Source organism: Sebastes umbrosus, chromosome 8 (genome assembly GCF_015220745.1).
Source record: "Sebastes umbrosus isolate fSebUmb1 chromosome 8, fSebUmb1.pri, whole genome shotgun sequence".
Classification (NCBI taxonomy): Eukaryota; Metazoa; Chordata; class Actinopteri; order Perciformes; family Sebastidae; genus Sebastes; species Sebastes umbrosus.
The window spans coordinates 27,423,507-27,442,628 of NC_051276.1; the positions used below are offsets into that span (position 1 = coordinate 27,423,507).

Genomic DNA, 19,122 nt, shown 5'->3' on the forward strand with positions numbered 1-19,122 from the left:
AGACGGGGAGAGACTTTTTTGCAAACATTATTTACAAGAAAAAAAGCAGCTTTAAGGCCTTTACACACCAGGATGAATAAACAACACGGAAATGAAACTATTCATACCGGCAGCGATGCAAATTGGCGACAGTTGCAACACTTGTTCAATAAAGTTTCCAATATATTCACGCAGGTGGAGGACCAATTCGGACCCAGAGCAACGTCTGGCAGTCTGTCGGAGGTAAATTGTTGTATAGCCTAAACTACTGTAAACCATTTTATTGAGTTTCCTTTTAGCGAAATGCTCGGAATGAATTTGAGTTCCCTCTGGTAAACAGTTACGCAGTGTATAATGTCTAGGGCCTTTATTGGGAAAAGTAAGTACAGAAGGAGTAGATATGGTCGGCACTGCCTTTGTAAAGGTTGTAAGAGTGATAAAGTTTGCTGTCTTGGTTCGTACTAACTCTCGGCTACACATTTTGAATGTGTCCGTTCCGCACAACGTGATTGGTTGATGCTTTTATTTGTGGGATGAAAGCTCAGAAAAATCGACCTCATTTCGGGAAAAAAAATTACATTCTGTGTGAACAACAAAAACATATATTGACGTGTGAATTAATCGCACAAAAAACATGCCCCCTGTGTGTAAAGGCCTTTATGTACCGCATAAAATTGTCTGCAATATAGATTCTTATCAATATAATTGCAAAACGTACATTTAAACAGACCTATTATATTTTTGTGCTTGTTCCCTTTTGGTTTGTTATAATGCTTTTTTGTGCAAGGTCTGCAAAGTTACAAAGCCCAAAGTCTACGCCAAACGGACTTACTCTCCTCCACAGAAACACTGCTCCTGAACTGCCTGAAACGCCTTGCTTGAAGTCCCGCCTTTTCTTCCGTAACGTGGTGATGTCACCAAGTAACACATCTGTATAATACCTGCCTAGCGGCTAGTTTGGTACGCTCTCAATCAAAGATAGTTAGAGCAGAGCTGGTAGCGGAGCCGAAGAGTTTTGTTCGGTTGACCAATCATAACAGTGGATCAGCTGACCAATCAGAGCAGACTGGGCTTTTTGGGAGGGAAGGAGCAGGAGGTCAAACAGAGCGTTTCAAACAGCAGCAGCACAGTCGGTATGAGAAAAATAAAGCATTTTTATTAACATTAAAGCATGTAAACATGTTCTAGTAGAAACCCCAAATACAAGTATGAACCTGAAAATAAGAATAATAAGTCCCCTTTAAGTAATCAAGGACAACCCTACTGTATGTGCCATTCCCTTGAGCTACAGTGGCCTGTTATGACCAGTTAGGTAGATCAAATCCTAGAGGAACATCTTGTGAGACAATAATCCATCAACATACAAATACTGGAAAAATAATTCTGTATGTACATTTGTTTTTCTGCTAAAGAAGGAAACATCTCAGCCTTTTTAGCTGGTAAATGTTGTGACGGCGGTCTCTTGCTCACAGCACCGTGTTCCGTCTTTGAGCTGCTGAAAATTCACGTAGGTGGTGAGAGGAGATTAGGAGTGTCTTGAATTGCCAGGAGGCAGAGAGTTTGTTCCCAAAACTGAGTTTAAACCAGCCAATAATGAATGCTGGAAATCTAAGCTCCCTTTGATGCAATTGTGGAATCATTTATACACAGAGTTTTGATCATTTTGTGCAATAGCATGATGCCTAATACATCTTTTGGGTAGATAACACTTGATAAAAGCATTTGGGTGGTCTGATTTAAACAATTTGACCCTTTATTCTTTAATTGCCACACCAGTAAAAAGCGATGAGCTTCTCCCAAATTGCTATCTATTAAAAAAAGGTAAATGCCCATTTACAGTATAAGTACACTTGAACAATTTGCATCTCCAACTCTGGATCATTTTAAAAGAACAAAAAGTTGTATAGTATACAGTGTAAATCAGACATTCATCAGTGTTTTGGATCCTGTTTTCGTGGTATTCTACCAAGCATTGCCGTCTTGTATAGTCAAGCCAAGTCACATATTAACAGTCTAACATACATCGAAAGCCAGAGAAAATAAATGGGTTTTCAGCCTGGATTTGAAGCATTTGATGGTGGGGGGTTGATCGAACATGTAGAGGCAGGCAGTTCTACAACTTGTCACCCATACGCCTCAAACGACTATCAGGGACGGAAAGCAGCAGCTTATCGGATGACCTCAGTGTTTTAGAAGGACAGACGGGATGTGGAAGGTCCCTGAGATATGCTGGAGCTAACCCTTTCAAAGCTTTAAAAGCTAAAAGTAAAATGTTGCAGTCAACTCTAAATTTCACTGGGAACCATGTAGTCCAATGACATTAAAATCTGAGTAATATGGCAGGACGTTTTAGATGTTAGCAGACGTGCGGCTGCATTTTGCCCTAGCGTAAGGTGTGCCATAGTCTAGGTATAGTCATAGGTATTTCCTCTTGGATGCACCTTTTGGGCAGAAGTTGCACCGCGTCCTGTGATCAAAGTTAAAAACTCCAAAACAGTTATTGTCTTAAATTGGTTTTGTTGAATAATTGGAAACCGGTGTTTTATATTCTATGTTACGTTAGTGACATTTGTGACATTTTACGTACGTATTGTACTTAGTGTACATACTTATTTTAAGGCCAACCATGACATTTTTCCTAAACCTAACTAAGCTTTTGTTGCCTAAACCTAATGAGTGCTTTTGTTGCCCCCAGCTGGTACTGCACCTTCACACACGTGTGTAATAATCACACCTCGGAAAGGCAAAACGTGACACTGTGATACTGGGTTGGATTGTTAGACATGGCTCAATCAGGTTGAGTTAGGTACAACTATTTATAACAATAAATCACAACTCAAAATGGGCTCTACCAAATATAATAAAAAGTCATAAACATTTTCATCTAAAATCAATTATTATCCATTCCTATCTGCTATATTGTACAACTTCTGCATATTTTTATTCTGATGTGTTTTTCTATCTTCGCCACAGACGCCATTCAAGTGTCAATTCTGCGTAGTAAATTAAAAACAGGCACTCACACTGTTGCGGGAGTCAGCAACTGTAACATTCCCGTGGAATCAGACAACAGTATGATGATTGATGTTGCATGTTGTTGATGCCTAAAATAGAAACAGCTAAAAAAGAAACACATATATTGTAATAGGAACAACAACAGCATCCCTGTCCCTCTAGGGGAGTTACACATAAATGAATCTATTCAAGACAAAACCTTATGTAAGGAATAAATTAGTCAATAAATATTGGAGTTGCAAAGAAAACTCAAACTCCTGGGGGGACGATTGTTTCTAGAGAACGCGTTCATGCATTATTCGATTGTAAGGAAGGTCGCTATCAGAAAGCAGATAACTGATAATGATTATTTTGTGTGTCCTTTACCACATTTTTCCAGCCCGACATGCTCCACAAGGTTCCAAATGGCAGCATAAGCCCTTGCCAGAATGACTAACGGTTTTGTCATTCCCAGAGGGAGAGGAAATAGGAAAAGTATTTCATTTCTTTTGTCTCAACATTAATCAGTCGCTGAATGCCTCAAGGTGAACGCTGGTAATCAAAAGGAAATAACTGGCATGACATTCATCTTTTTTTTGTGTGTGTTGCGCAGAAACCTTGGAGACTCAAAAATAGAAAAAAAAATAAAAAATGCTCCGCAAGCCAATGACCAGCGAACCATTACGGTGACCCGATGATCAATGGAGGTCAGAAAATGAAGTTCCACACAAACACATAAATCATAATGGAAGGAGGAGAGGCACTTGTCAGTTTTTACACTGTGGCGGAGAGCCAAAGTCAGGAGCCAGATTTATCCCGGATTCCTCTGCGGGATCAGTGACTCACGGTAACTTTATTACTCAGCTGCAGGGTTCAGAAAGAGCTCTATTGCATCAGTCCGTAAAGGGCTCTCACTGAAGTTCTGCATATCGCCAGTGCCTCCGTGCACCCAGGGACTATCTCCCTCCTTGGCAGAAGCTTAAAGGCTTTTCATTTGTAAAAAAAATATCTGCTTTAAAAGAACAAGCCAAGGTTTGACATGGTTCTTTTGAAACCCAGATATGGCGTGAGCCCGATGGGTGGCAGAGAGAGGACACGAGAATATGTTTCAGAAATACTCAAGATAATACCTAAGAGCGATGTAAACCCTGAGAGGAAGTTTTTAATCTCATCACTGCTGCACAAACAAAATGGGTATGTTTTCCTCCCCGCCATACCTAAATAAGCACCAGAGCTAAGCCGATATGCTGCAGTACCAGTTCTAATCAAATGTATTTATGGAAGGGGGCGAATTAGAGAGCAAATACAAGTTTGTTCTGGGGAATCCAGAAAATCCATAAAAAGCATATTAAGATGGATAAGCAAATGTTCACATGGGAGGACAACAATATCCGTGCTGGAAAAAAATGTTAAATTGCTAATTGCTTGATTGTTTGCCAGTCAGGTGCATAATGGGCAGAGACTGAATGCCGAATGTTTGCAAAGTAATTCTGATATTGAGCTTTACTTCGAACCATTAAAAAGGCTTCACATTCTTGTTTTTCAGCCATTTCTTTTCAATCCTCCTCGCTCTCCTGGGCGTCTGAACACAACAGATCATTATCATTTTCCCAATAAGGTGCTAAACACATTTGCACTATCCGGCTAAGTTAACCGGCAAGGGACCGTCTGTATTGTTCGCCAATCGCCATCAATTAGGACTGCCCAGGCTGCATAAAGATTGCCGGTTTGTGATGTATACGCGCAGCAGTGACGTCACTCATATCAGTGTCATGTTGCAGCGTCAGATCACATTGTTGTCAACGGAGACATTAGCAGTCACATCAGGCCACACTATGATTTCCCACAGAGAGCGAGTGATTAAAAGGACTGATTCTGAGCCGCGGAAAAATGGAGACGTTTCTCATCCATTACTGATGAGCCTGTTTAGCCTCCATAGATGAAGCCGGGGATCTGAGCTTATTAATGTTTTATTGTTCTATTTCACTGAGTTAGAATTGTTTGAATGAGATGTTTTAAAGATATTGTTTCATCCGCGGTAATTAATAGCAAACAAAAGGTGCAGAAAACTAAAAACCGTTTCAGGAAGTTCAGAGCGATCAATTGTATTGACCCAAGTTATTGTGGGTCACGGATGAATACACAGCTCGGTAAAATAGATCCACTTTACTTTCTCTATACTGAAGACACAAGGCTTCATGTGCTTGCTCCACAACTCTAAAATGTACAATGCTCAACCACCCTCAAACCTTTTTAGCATATTGTTACACCAAACTTTGTCTCTCAGCCTTTTAGTCAACAAACTGTTGTTATATCAGCCAAAAGTTGGACGGAGAGAAAGATGAGAGAATTCTAACAAAAACACTTCCTCTGTGGGTTTGAGCACAAAATGCAGAAGTGTATTAGCACAATGCTGAAAAAAAAAAAAGACTGAACAAGCTTTGTTGATCGGCAAACTAATGACCTTGTGAAGAGGGGAACAAAAACAGGAAAACTGTGAAGATTTTTTCCCAGTAAAACTAAATGTTTGGTCAAAACTGATTATCTTTAGTCGGGATCAACTTTAAAAAAGCAGATATTTAATACGTCTGCACACAACAGTGTATAATGCCAGATTTCCACTGCATGATCGGCTCTGCTTGACTCACTTTTGGTACCAGGTTCTTTTCTCTATTTCGTTTTCCACTGCGAATACAGCAGTACCCCTTCAGTAAAGGCGAGAATTGCAGCCGATCGACGTACTGATGCTTCAAATCAACACTTGCTGAATCATTTCACTGGCAACCAAACAGAGGAACGTCTGCACTTCGTCAATGTACGGCGAAGTATGTAGTGTACAGCGTATTTTTGCAGGCTGCTACTTTTTAAAATCTGGGTCAAGTAAATTAAAAAATTGTGGTCGCTATTGACGGCTATAATAGCTTGGTTATTTAAAAATAGTAGATTTGTGCAGGATGTCCTGTGTCATACCAGTGACAATTCTCTCTGACCAATCAGTGGTCCGCAGTGTTTGAACTCGTGGTTCAGCTCGCCTGGAACCTGTGCCAAAATACTATCCACAAGTTTTGATAATGGTAAACCAAAAAAGGGCGAGTTGAGTAGAGCTGTGCCGTATCATGCAGTGGAAGTGCAATATAACTGTGTTCAGACAGAACACGAGGTAAACTTCAGAGGCGGCACCATTGAATACAAAGTCAGTGGAAGACTCAATTAAACGCAATGAAGTGCGCATCCATGCAAGTTCAAAATGTTGGTTGTTTGGAGCACATGAACATGGACTGCACAAATGGTTCAGCTGTCAAATTTTGCAAAAATACCGCAAGTCAAAAATGATGAATGAAAAATCCTATTCACCTAAAATCAACCCTTCCATTAATTCTTTGCCTTATTACAAATCCAATGTTATCCTAAAATCTTGAAAAAACTAAGGCAGATCTTAACCCTTGACTTGGTCAAAGTGACAACCAAACAAAATGGCCCCAAACTGCAGGCTTTTATAATTTTTAGGACATTTCCCCACACAATGAAACACAAGGTAACTACATAGAGCAGCAGCCTTTTTAGCAAATCAACTAAAACTGCATGTTAACAAACAAGTTCCAATAAGCCTCCACACAGCCAAACACGAAAGCAGCTCATCTCCAGATATTTTCAGCTTGGAAATCATCAATCACTGGAACGACATGTCTGTCCAGTTCCCTCCCACCCCTTGCCCCTTCCAGCACGTTCGCAGCTCGGGAGATGAAGAGTAATCAACAGACTTCCAGGAAATCAAACAATGTAATATTTCCTGCCAGGAAGAGATGTCATTGACGTCGACCCCTGGGTCAAGGCCAGTTTGCTTATGAGAGTGAGAATCCGGGGACCTATTTGATGCTTGATTGGAGCAGATGGAGTACTCGCTGCTGCTGCTGCTGCTGCTGCTGCTGCTGCTGCTGCTGTCGGGCCAGCTGCAGCTGCCACAACTTTTATTTTCTCTGATCGTTGGTTACTTATTTATGTTTTTATTTATTTTACTTATTTGACAGGAGGAAGAGCTCTGGTGTTTTTTTTATTTCAGCTGATGTGAACTTTGCAAGGGTGTTGTTTCACCCTTCTGAGCAGTGTGGTTACTGAGAGTTCAGGAGGCAAGAAGAACTAAAGTCCAAGTCCAATTAATACTTTTCTTGTCTCTTTAAGTTAATGACTAACGCCGGCATTCTACCGGACAGGTCTGCACCGCGTTCCGGCTGATGCGGTTTTGTGCCGTCCTCCGCACAGCGTCATAGTTTCTCACAACGGGAGCGTTTCAGAAGCGTTTTGCCTGACTATTTGTGCTTCTACCAGTAGGCTACATAGTTAAACAGTTTAAACAGTCTTTATTGTTGTCATTTCCTACTTTGCTGTACTGTATCCTACAGTGAATACCGTTAAAAGTCCAGCTATGAACGACACAGATCAAAGATTTGTGGCTGTAGTGACGTGATACGATCAGGAGTCCGCAAGGGGTGTTTATTTGGAAAATAGACCAGATGCTCCAGCCGTTCCGCTTCCTGCAGCTCGATCCGCTCTGTGAACGGCTGTGAAACGACCGAAGAGACTTTCTTGGCAAGAGAAAAAATTAAGGCCTCACAAATTTTGTGTCTCCGGCTTCAAAAAAAGCGATAAAAAGGTGCAACAAATTAACAAGAGAATGAGAGAAAACGTCAGTCAAAAACAGCCTGTACGTGCCCACACAGTCCTGAGAAGTGGTCTAATCAGCCCGAATAAGTGGAAACTCCTGTGTGGTGTAGCCTATCTTGGGTAGGGGCTTTAACAAACTCGAAATATGCCTACACAAAAAGAGTTTATGTACCTGAAAAAAACCCACAATGTACGTGTTGATTTGTATTATCTTTAACACGATAAGTAAGCGGTCCAAAAAGATAGATTCAGATTAGGGTTGCGGTCACACATGCAACTGTTAAAAGGTGATTTTATCAAAAGTTGAACCTTAGCAACAGTGCCTGTGCATGAGGTATTGTAACTTTCCACTCACACAAAAGACAGAAAGGTGCTCTTGTACCTAATGAGATCTAGTTGGAAAAAACTGCCTAATCATCTCACCTTTACAAAGCTCTTAATTGAAAGCTTAAGGTCACAGCAAGCGAAAGGCCACGGTTAGTCAATTTCATGAGCAGTTGGTAATACCTCAAATATAGGGAGCCTGGATGTTAACATTTAGAGAGACGTGACCCTCTGTCTGCCTTTGGCCATCAACCCAGTCAGGTCCCTCTGCAGGGATGGATAATATCCCACAACTGCAGATTCGGAGGCTCAGCGACTCCGTGCTGCAGAGATGCTGCAGGAGGCGGTCAAACGAGGTACTGAAAGATTACAGAGGGACTACAGGATACAGGGCTTTGTACTATGTGTTCTTCCTCCACACATTCTCAAATGTTCAGCCCAACTTCACTTATATGTATCCTTAATATTTAACAGAAAACTCCTGTCTCTCAAACAATGAAACCTCACAACTCCTGCAGCTGAAACAATGATTTTCTCTTTGAGCTGGAGCACAAAATGCAGCAACAGTTTATCAAGATGCTGTAAAGAAATATGCAAAATTTGCAATATGGCTGGAACTGCTTTGTTAATTAGAACACTTGTGACCTCCATGTAAAGAGGACAATCATGTGATTAAATATTTAATTGATTGACAGCACTAATAACACAATAAATAGCAACATTTAATCTGATTTAAATTCAAATTTAAATCAGTTAATGTTGCGTTTCTTTTTCTCCATCAGCCTGACAGAGCAGTGCAGCATCCCAACCTCCAAACCTCTCCTTCCAGTCAAACTGAAACATTATCATTGCAGTCTCCAGACATCTGGCAATCACGCCGCAACGATTTATAGACATATGAGTGGTGTCATCGTTCTTTTAATTCATCTCGGTGCTATAAATTTCCATCACTGCCTGCCAGACTCCGGTGTGTCATGTTTCTATCCGTCTCTGCGATTGTCTCCAGTGGCATTATCATTCACGTCATGGTCATGGACCCCAGCCAGGAGCTTGATTGGATCAGGAGTCACCGAACTTCCAGTTTTAATTGAATTGAAGATGCTCTCTCCCCAGGAGGCTACCGGCGGCCCGTGGGTGGAAAATACTAAGCAGAGCATTAAGAATATGCATGAGATGGTTAGGGTGCATTAACTGGAGGCTTTAAAGAGGTTAATAGCCAATGAATATCAATACATTATTATTTTTATTAGACATTTTCGTGGTCGGAATACAACTGGCTTGATTTCAGACTAAGAGAATATAAACAAAGCATTCATTTCTGGAAACGACACCGCCTGAATAAATATTAAATTATAACGATAAATGTGGCTCTATGAGATGGAAGTTGTGCCCTCTTCTAATCATACATTTTAATCTCTATATCTTGATTGTCTTTGATGTGCTGGGCTTCACATGAAGAATTATAAGGCTGGAAAATAGTTATTAGTTTTTTGTTTTTTCTCAAAAGCCTGGCATCACTCCTCCGCCATGTTGTCCCTCATGTTTGTCAGCTTGGAGGCAGCTCGATCATCCCGCTAACTATCACAGTTTAAACATGTTTTCCCATAAGCGCCTGTGGAGAATTCTAAGAAGCTCAGTGGTTTCCGCTTCTGCTGTTGCTGTCCCCGACAAAAACAACACAAACAAACCAGAACATGCAGAAAAATAGAGTTCATATGAGAGTGCTTTTTGGGGAGTTAGGGGTAATGAGTCATATTCCTCCTATTATTATTCCAAAATGTATTATAATTTTTGTGTATTTGCAAACACCGATCAATTAGCGTAAACGCTCTCATCCTTCTGGAATCTCCCAGAACCAAAAAGGCTTTAATACTTTTGTCAGAACGCACCTCAAACGGATATCAGAGTCCCGCCTGAATCAAATGGCTGGCAGGCCTGCGACTGCTTCATCCCAGCTTGGAAGTGGAACTCTGCTGTTTAACAGAAAGGCCCAAATGAGCCTTCATATTCATATTCAAAGTCATTTCATCAAAATGTCTTTTGAGAACAAAGACGGCAGAAATCAAAAGCCACAAACGGCAGGAGATTTAGACTTCTAACTTCTTACAGAATGTGCAATGAGAGGTTTTGATTCACAATGAGATGAAACAAGAAATCAAAAAATGAGTTTTTGACCTTTTAAACAAGTTCATGTCCATATCACAGATCAACAGCGGACGCCGCAAATATTGACATTTACAAGATAGATCATGTGATGCCATACCGGTGTACCTGCACATCAGAACTCTGTATGACATATTACTTATGACACATTTAAGATTTTTGACCTTTCCTTCAATTAACCAAAGGCATCAGTAAGCTCTTGGCAGCCTTGCTAGCTTTTCTACTTCTATTTCAAGCCTTTGCCATTAATGGCGGCCGCACCTTGTGTGCCACTAAGGCATCTCTGTCTGTGCCTGTCCTCATGGATGTATAAAGAGAACGGGATACAGCGATGGAGGCGGGCGCCTGTTCATTTCTGTGAGAGTTGCTCAGTGGCGCATGAAGCCAAAATAAGCAATAACGTACCCGGATCATCTGGTCTGATGCTCATTCACATGAACAGAGGAAGGAAAATAACTCTGGATTCAGCTATTGGTGAATTTTACAACTTTTAGGACCTAATGATTTAAATAAGGGCAACTCAAGTGTTCATACTGGAAAGTTGATTAACTTCAAAAAAAATTATCTGCTGAGTTACAGACGTCTCATTTCTTCATTTGCAGTGCGTTGAGCTCTCAGGGCCACTGTAGAGAAATCTATAAGAGGCTAAAACACGTCAATCGTTAAGCCTCTCCAAAGCAGGCCTCAGTTTATGTGCGAGCGTCTGCCTGAGGCTGGACTTATGATATATTTCTAAGGTGATGAAAGAAAGACGGTTCATGTGCTCAGTCCTCGCAACAGCAGGTTAAGTGTCAGGATGAAGTGTCCTTGAGAGAGATGGTTAACCCCCACCTGCTCACTCAATGACAGACCCTTTGATCATAACTGGCTAAACTAATTCACACCTGCTCGAGTACCATGTTCTTGTCACCTGTTTTATAGGTTGAGATATGCTCACCTTGGCTCAGAGTGGTTGTTGTCTCACAAACCTTGAATTATTGTGTCTACAAATTAAAGTCTGGGCAGTGATGGTGACTCCGTATAGGCAAAAGAGATAGCCCACTTGAGAACAGTTTGGAATTCAGTATCTAGATGTAATGTAATGTGAGTGAATCCACAACAGCATGTTGGTGTTTACCAACCTGGCTGGTCTGGGATCATTTCATGGCTAAAGACGCCAAAAGGGACAAAAGCCCAGGTTTTTTTTTGGATGAAATGCTTGGTCGCAGGTTTTCAAGCAGTATGTTGCTTTCCATTCATCAGTTGTCCTGCCAGTGACTATGATCAATACCCGAATTTCATCTAGGCAGTGACTCCACTGGATTTCATTTAACATGGGATGCTTTTCTCTTTTGCACTTGAATGAAGTTACCTTCTGCATTTTATCACTTAAAACAAATTGTTTTAAGTGTCCTTTAACTGCATGGTCACAGGCTTCATATCCACCACAGCTAAAGCATCTATCAGAATGTATTCAGTGACCTTGAATACTACGGATTTGGCTTTGTTTAACATAGGCCTTGTTTCCTACTCATTAAGTTAGTTAATCACTCCTATACTTGTAGAATTCACCAAGGACAAGGGATTTGACAGGCAGATGGATGGCTTTTATGGCGTAGTTAAATTTGATCTATAATACTTTACAACTTATAGTGATGAATGGATGGATGGATGGACTGAGTTTGCTGGCAAGAGACCTAGAACAGAAGATAGCTGGAGCCAAACTGCAGTAATATGTGTTTCCATTTTGCCTAAAAATGTCTGTTTCATTGGAGGCTGTGCAACCCTCCCAGTTTATTTCTTCATTCATACACTCAAACATGTAATGTCTTAGAGACATATACATCAACAACACAATTGAAGCTGGTAGCTCGACTGGGTTCAATATGCAAGACAGTTTGTAAACAGAAATTTCCATATCAATATGTACCGTGGTGGTTTCCTTACTCACTGAGATGTGTGTGGAACTATTCTAATTCAATTCAGTTATTTATTTAGAATAACCCACTCAATATCAAAGCTTCTTTAGGGACTCCTGGGTACATCCATTAAAAACAATCAAACAGTTTGTCTTTCAAAGACCCAACAGCCTGGCTCCCAGCAACAAAACAGTGTTAGACCCATAGTTGACGATTGATCAACAGAGCTGCACGTCTCATAATAGGCCAGACATTGAAAGACCATATAAAAATGTTATAGCCTGGTCTCACTCCTGGGGCGCCACATATCAATGTTTGGGCAGTGGCCTTCGGCATCTTGATACCAAAGCACAAGGCACCCTTTAGCTTCTGTATGGGATGCTTTCAACTAACTCCAATATAAACCCCTTCAAGTCATTATTAGACACTCAGAGCAAGGAAAATATAGTATTAAGAGCGAGAAAGTCCGCTGAGGAAGGATGGGACAAACAAACAAGACTTCTACTCAGGGGCCCAGAGTTGGTGCCTTATGTGAAACCAAATGTTCTTTTTTTTATAATTTGTTATTTTTATTGACAATGTCATGTCACGTGACGCTATGTCACCGAGTCACACATTACGTCCGTAGCTTAAGTGACGTTATAAGTGTACTTATTTTAAGCCAAACTATGATGTTTTTTCCAACCCTAACAGAGAAATTTTGTTGCCTATCCCTAACCTAGCCACCGTTTCACAATGTCAACCACGCACAAACTTTTGCGTCAAGATACTACGCAAAAGGCTGCTTCTAAAATATGACGAGTAAGTTGTGAAGAGAACTGAACTGTATCGACAGCGATCTTAACTCTTTCCTTAATGACAGAGAGGAGTCATATGGCTGTTTTGGCGGCACCTTGACGTTGCTCAACATCTTTCCTCATCCATATTCTTCATGGATGTTTGCAATATACCTTCTGTCTCTCCATATTGTAAATTCACTATTGTTATTGTAGATACAGTATGTATTGTATGTCTTCCTTTATTCCCCCTCATTAAAGAGTTTGTTTTTTTAGTGTTTTCCTTATCCAATCCGATGATAGGGATAGAGGATGTTGTATGCTGGACAGATTGTAAAGCCCCCTGAGGCCAATTTTCCAGATACTATATATGAGTAAGATTGACTTGACCAAACTAATAAACAGGTTTTAAAATGTAAATTAAACTGACCTTTACAGTATGTGTAACAATGTAAATGGACCTCTCTCAAACCAGAGGTTCGTTTTAATAAGTGTTTGGCTGAAGGCAGATTTTGATATATTGCAATCCAATATTGCATCATGCATATTTATGATTTTTATTGGATATCGGTTTTTGCATGTCACCATGTTACGGATACATGCAAAAAAAAAAAAAAAAAATCATGGATCATTAAAATCTTGTGCTTTGAGGTCAAAATTTACATAGGGTCTAGATGGAAAATAAGTAGTATTCATTAGAGATGGAGTCACTGCATATATACCGCAGTAGCAAACTGAGCTTTTAGACAGATTAGATTTCCAGCTCCCAGAGTGAAACATACCTCCCTCTCATGTAAAGAGCAAATTCAGGTAACATGCAAATGGCTCTATTCGAAACCCTCTCGCATTGAAGCAAAATAAAAAAAAACACGCCCATAAACTGAATATAACAGCCTTTATGTGCTTTGCTCAGTACATTCTCCTCTCCCATCAAGCTCTGCAGATTTAATGCTGTCGCTCCTTGATAAAATATTAATCTGTACTGTATGGTGAGTGGCCATTTAAACCACCGGGAGAAGTGAATTGCCCTGCCATTCCCCCTCACCCAGGTAATCAGACCCAAATTGAAAATATCCAGCCACCAATTTCAGTCCGAGCTTCAATATTCCCTGCCTGCCAGTATGATGTCACATTTTCTATGGAGCCTTCTGGCTGTTAAAAGGTGGAGACAATATAAGTGGCTTATGAATGAGATTTGAATTTCATTGCCTAATATCATTCAGAGTCAGTAAATGGGCAATATGTATTCTGTGTCCCTAAAAGGGCGTTTCGCTTGGGTCAGAGGAATGGCATCAAATAATGGAGCCGTACATGTGTTCCCATCATATTGTCGTTTCTTTGCAGATGCGAGGTCCTTTTTCTATCAGCCATATCTGGAGAAACGAATAAGACAGATTGAACATTGTCCCAGGGGATTTAGTGGTGGGCTCACAGCTTGACGCTCCCTGCAGGCTCACGGGGTGCTCTTGGAAGTATTTTCCTCCAGTTGCTAATGGAAACAGGTTATGGAGGTGGGTCAGTCGGGGATGTGCGACTGGTTTAATGAGTTTCTTTACCGTTAAAGGACCGGTTCACTCAAATTACAATTGCAATTAAAAGATCATGACACACAACAATAAAATTAAATAGATGTGCAGGAATAGCCCAGTAACCCTAGGAACTATGTCCATATTGGATTTTCTGCATGATTACGTCTACTGCCGACTTTCCGACATACGGGAGTGGCCATGGAGAAAAAAAGATAATTAACTAACCCTTAATTTAATTAAAACGCTCCGGGCCTTTCTAAGTTGACCTAGAGCCGGTCGGGACCCACCACCACGGAGGAAGTGTGCCGTTCCTGACCCACCGAGTTGAATCCCTGTGCAGAAAAAGCACCCAGGAAGAGCGCCGGGCTTTGAAGCAAATCTTACACAGTGGTCAAACGGCGGTACTACAACTTCCGTGTCCATCACATGACTTTTTCCCATAGACTTACATTCACAAAGAGACGTCTGTAACTCGGCGGATACTTTTTTAGGTAAATCAACTTCCTAGTACAAACACTTGTGTTGCCCTTATTTAAGTCATTAGGTCCTAAAAGTTATAAAATGCACCAATAGCCAAAGTTAGTTTCCTTCCTCCGTTCATGTGATGAGCCCCGACCGAGGCTGGACCGAGGGCTAGGAGGCGGGGTTAAAGGAAACCCTGGTGCTCCTGCACTATGGGCCCAATGATCGCTCGAAGTACTGGGTAATTTTATACTCTGAAGTTGAGCTTTTTGCTTCATGCGCCACTGAGCAACTTTCATTGGAATGCCTCGGCTCAGATGCTGTACCCAGTTATCTTTATACATCCATTGCTGACCCCACCCACTGAGAAGTGTAAACACATTTCCAGTTCATTATGAAACTGTGGTGGACCTACCTATACTGTGCTAAACTTGGAGGTATGACATCACTTGGAACAAAGGATCTCATCGGTCAAACACATTATTTCCTCAGGCGGAAATCCGCTGAAATCAAAGTCTGTCCAAACGAACTAGTCCTTTAACCAATAATCATGGTGTGTATTATCAACTCGTCATCCAGTTTATGAATGAAGCGGAACTACAACAGTCTGTGAGGGTTAAAGCTCTTTACCACCTGGGATTAAGGGGACGGTCGGGAACATTTCCAGGCTCTTGGCAGGGCCGGCGAGCTCTCCACCATGAGGGATTACTGAAATAAGCGATGAGGATGTCGCTGTGATGTCTTTGATATTTCCTCCTGCTGGTGCTTAGCACGGCCTCGTCACTCACATTCTGTGATTACCTCTGAGCTGCCTGCACCCAATCATAATTAAGGTGATGGCAGACTCACCGGAGCCCGGCTGACGGCACGCCGCGATGCTGCATTGTGGTAAAAGACGCGAAGAAGGAAAACTTGATCAGAAGTTGCAGAAGCACATTTTTCAAAAGGATGGGAAGGAAGGCAACAATATGTTTAGCGAGATAGAGAACATCATGTCCCCAGACTATCCGAGGCCATTATTCAACACACTCCACCAAAGAAAAGCAATTTGATGAGGCCGAAGCTGCGAGGAGCTTCAGATGTGACCGCTGTGTCTCCAGAGGGGCTTTCTATTCCATTTTTCACAACCAGCTGGTTAATCTTTGTCCTCTCCAACACCTAATAGGAGTTCATACGCATTAAAAGCGGATACAGGAGGAGCTGAATGGGTCGCAGCATCTTCTCTGAGGAGTGGGGAGTGTGAAAGCAATGCCAGAACACGTCAGACTACTGTCACTGAGAGAGAGGTACAAGCTCGACGTCAGGACTTCTCCTTTTGATGTCTCATCACCATGCAGAACATAACTTGGAGGAGAGAAGAGATAAAAATATTGAATGATGCTCTGAGTAGCATTTAAAGCCAATCAATACATGACAATACAATTAATTAGGATTCCTTGGTATAATTACTGCCATCTAATGAGAACAAGGTTGAGAGGATCATCACTCTGATGCCTGCAGCTTTAGTTCAGCTACATGTAGTGTTTGCCTCCTTTTGTCAGTGTCTGTCTGCATTGTTTTCTCTTCGGCTTTACTGAAGAGAGATAAACATGTTGAAAGTGTCTTCTCCGTGAGCCCTTCACTTGTCTCAACATTGGCTATTATGGGACGGCTTTAGCTCTGTTTGCACTGAAAGGCCATAGTGAAAAAGACAAACAGTAGCTTGGTACTCTTTGCCGTTGTGCGCTGTAAATCGCATTTTATGGAGGGTAAAGTAATCTTCAAAATCTGATTCAGGAAGCAGCATTTTCTCAGCATTAGAGAAGCCAAACTTGCAGCAAGATCTGCACTGTGATCGCTCAACCGAACCCAGTAAATTCTTGCTTTATTTTATGATGTGGTGTGAGCTGGCTGCACAAGGAACTGGTCTAGCCACAGAAAGCATCACAGGAGATAGACAGACAAACAAACTGCAGCAATTGAAAGCCGCCCTCTATATATAAACTGGGGAGAGCTAATGAGGAAGAAGGTGCAGATGAGCAGGCAGGTGAACACAATCAGGTGATTAGCTGAGGAAGAATCCTCAAAGAGGAGGGAAAATGACAGGGACGATCTTAATTAAACATTAAACTCATGTCTTGTTCCATGCAAAATTAATTTATCACAATTTTCAGATACGCCTGAACCGTATTTAAAACACTATTTATAGGCTACGAATTAACAATTTTGCATTTTTATTTATTTATTTACTTTAGTTGCACGCTCTGCCAGTCTTAAAAATTGGCTGTCTTGTAAATAGTTTGACATTTTGGAATATACTCTTACCGGTATTTTCTTTTTTTTTATAATTAACATTTTTATTGGCATTTTAAGATAAACATTTACAAACATGCAATGAATATCTGTTATAGGACAACCAGCAGTGTTTATGTCTGTACTTGAGACATGGAAAGTATAAAAACTGACACTGTTTAGGGAAGTACAGACGAACACAAAAAATTTAAAATAGGTAAGTAAAACAAATAAAGACACACAAGTCAAACAATTGCATACTTCCACACTCCGCAATGTCAAATACATCAATAATGAAGATGAAATGTAGTGCAGGCTAGTCCCTGCCACAGAAATAAAAGTGAGAAAGAGCATTGGAAATGTTACCTATAGGACTTTTAATTATTGAGTCCCCCCCCAGTCCTGCACCGCAGTCTGGCCCTCTAATGTCTCCCATTTCAAATGAAAACATCCCACTGTGCTCATGAGTCTGTATGACAGGCCTCCCAGCGCCTACAAATACTATTTATGATAGCAGTCACGATAGAAAATAACATTGATCACCCCCTCAATCCACTTTCATTCACATTATTTCTGTCTGGTCGCAGATAAAGGACTTTACAATGGTGGAGGGTTTTACTTTGACAGGTGCTTTGTCCCTTCTGCTAGAAGTCTTAAATTAAATTCCCAGTTGAACAATATGTATATGATGTATATAAATCAATATGTGTCTAAATGGATATGGAAGTACGCGTGTAGATATATGTAGGGGCACAAATTTATATGTGTTGTCTATGTATGTTGTGTATCGGCACACTTTTTTCATAGGAAACTCAAGCATTTGTTGTAATAAATGTCCTCCTCAGACAATAAAAACCTGCCTGCTACAGTACCTAACATTAAAGGGGACATATCATGCTCATTTTCAGGTTCATACGTGTATTTTGGATTTCTAGTACATGTTTACATGCTTTAATGTTCAAAAAACACATTATTTTCTTATACTGTCTGTCTGAATATACCTGTATTTACCCCGAAACGCTCCGTTTTAGTGCCTGTCTCTTTAAGAAACCCTCCCGAAAAAGCCCAGTCTGCTCTGATTAGGAAAAATATGGTGCACCTTTGCAAAGGTAGTTTTCAAGCTGTGGGTGACTCTTCTAATGAGCCTGCATGTGACATAGGAAGGAGAGCCTAATGTTTTCTGATCTAGGCAGCACACAAAAAAACTGACTGTGTCTTATTTCACAATTTGTGGGTTGGTTGGCACTCCAGATACCCAAATGTATGTGCACAAGCACTGAAAATGTCCCCTTTAAACTGCTCTATGTCTCCTGTTGTTAGCATTAATTTCTTTCATTTTATAATCATGCTAGAAGCACCAAACCAGTTTCTTTTACTCCACAAGGTCACACAGTTTAAATTTTACCTTTAGCATTTTTAACCAAGCATTTTTAATTGAGGTTAAAGGGTGATCATGTGAGATCTTTAATGTGTTTGGCGCCACTTATTAAGTCAAGATACACTTGTTTCAACCCTTCCAGTGTTCAGGTTTTAACTCTCAGGACAGTCAATAGATAAATATAAGAAAAGTTAATAGTTTTTCCACGTTTCTTCTCTGCAGCAATATGTGACCTCACGTTTAGGTTATCTTCTGAGCACCCCCCTTCCACATAAAGCAGTAAGCATACATTACATCCTCCAATCTGAGTGTTTTTTCCATTTTCTGTTCACCATGAAGAGTGCGGCAGCCACTGCAGCTTGTTGTATCCTGAATGTAAAGCAGAGAGGAATACGCACGTTGTATCACTGAAACTGTGACTCTCTCATAAGCTGCTTGTTGACTTCTTAGTGCTCCACACTCTGAATAATTTCTCACCAGCAAAAGAAACAATAGCACCAAATACTACAGTAGCTGTAAGCTTGTTGTGAAAACAAGTGTGACATATGTAGTGGTGTACATTTTCTAACCAAACGGAGGAAAAAGAGGTGCAGACAACAAAATATGAAATCGAATTCCATGTTGACACGACCTGGAGTTATTGATTATCAAATGATACATCATCATATTCATGTGTTGACAGGCAT

At 40.8% G+C, this 19,122-nt stretch overlaps 1 long non-coding RNA gene across 1 annotated transcript; it reads left to right on the plus strand.

The window, feature by feature from the left end:
- The first annotated feature begins 75 nt into the window (after positions 1-75).
- LOC119493082 lies at positions 76-12,454 on the plus strand. The gene is made up of 3 exons (XR_005207904.1): positions 76-153; positions 9,133-9,135; positions 12,445-12,454. It is a non-coding gene; the product is annotated as an uncharacterized LOC119493082 (long non-coding RNA).
- Positions 12,455-19,122: the final 6,668 nt, after the last annotated feature.